Source organism: Trichechus manatus, unplaced genomic scaffold, assembly GCF_000243295.1.
Source record: "Trichechus manatus latirostris isolate Lorelei unplaced genomic scaffold, TriManLat1.0 scaffold00167, whole genome shotgun sequence".
Lineage (NCBI taxonomy): Eukaryota > Metazoa > Chordata > Mammalia > Sirenia > Trichechidae > Trichechus > Trichechus manatus.
This window is the reverse complement of record NW_004444103.1, coordinates 5,494,354-5,495,737: the sequence shown is the minus strand read 5'-3', so window position 1 is coordinate 5,495,737 and position 1,384 is coordinate 5,494,354.

The window sequence follows — 1,384 nt, the reverse complement described above, 5'->3', positions numbered from 1 at the left end:
TTTTATATGTACAATTCAATAAGTTTTGGCAAATATACATAGCTATGTAATCTCTATCATCAAGATATTGAAAATTTCCATCATCACTAACAGTTACCTTGTGCCTCTTTTCAATCATTCTCCCTATTCAAAGTCCCTGGTAACCAGTATGTATTAGTCATTATGTATTAGTTTTTCTTCTTCTAGAATTTTATATAAATGGAACCATACAGTGACTTCTTTTACTCAGTACAATGTTTTTGAGATTCATCCATACTATTGTGTACATTGGTATTTCATTTCTTTTTTATTGTTCTGTAGGATATGTTTATATGGGATATACTATAATTACTTTATCCATTTACCTGTTGAATTTGACTTTTTTCCAATTTGAAGCTATTATGAATAAGCTTCCATGAATATTCTTGTTCAAGTCTTTGTAAATTTGTATATTTTTTTCTTTCTTCTGGATAAATATGCAGGAATAGAAATGATGGGTCATATAGAAATTATATGATTAAATGTATAGTAATCTTCCAAAGAGTTCTGCAGAGTGGTTGTAACAATTTACCTTCCCACCAACAATACACAGAATATGTCCTCCTAGTCTATGGCTTTCATTTCCATTTTTGTAATGGTATCTTTTGAAGGGCAGACATTTTTTAAATTTGAAAATATTTAATTTATCAATTTCTCTTTTTGTGTTAGTGCTTTTTGCCTACCCTAGGGATGTGAAGATGATATCCTATATTTTCTTCTAGAAATTTAAGGGCTTTATCTTTTATATTTAGGTCTGTCTTAGTTATCTAGTGCTGCTATAACAGAAATATCACAAGTAGATGGCTATAACAAACAGAAATTTATTCTCTCACAGTTTAGGAAGCTAGAAGTCCAAATTCAGGGTGCCAGCTCTAGGGGAAGGCTTTCAATTTAGGAGGAAGGTCCTTGTCTTCTTTCAGCATCTGTGGGCCCAATGTTCCTTGGAGATCTCCCATGTCTTGGCATCAATCTTTCCCTGTGTCTAAGAGGTTCTCAGTGCAGGGACGCTGTGTCCAAAGGACACACTCCGCTCCTTGTTCTTATTTCTCAGTGGTTTGAGGTCCCTTTCTCTCTGCTTGCTTCTTTCTCCTTTTATCTCTTGTAAGATAAGAGGTGATGCAGGCTACATCCCAGAGAAACTCCTTTTACATTGGATCAGGGCTGTGACCTGAGTAAGGGTGTTACATTCTACCCTAATCTTCATTAACATGACCTAATTTTACCTCATTAACAGAATGGACAGTGTACTCCCAAATAGGACCATAACCACAGGCATAAAACTAGGATTTACAATATATCACAAAATGGAGGATAGTCAGATCACAAAATGGAAGACAACCACACAGTACTGGAAATTATGGCCTAA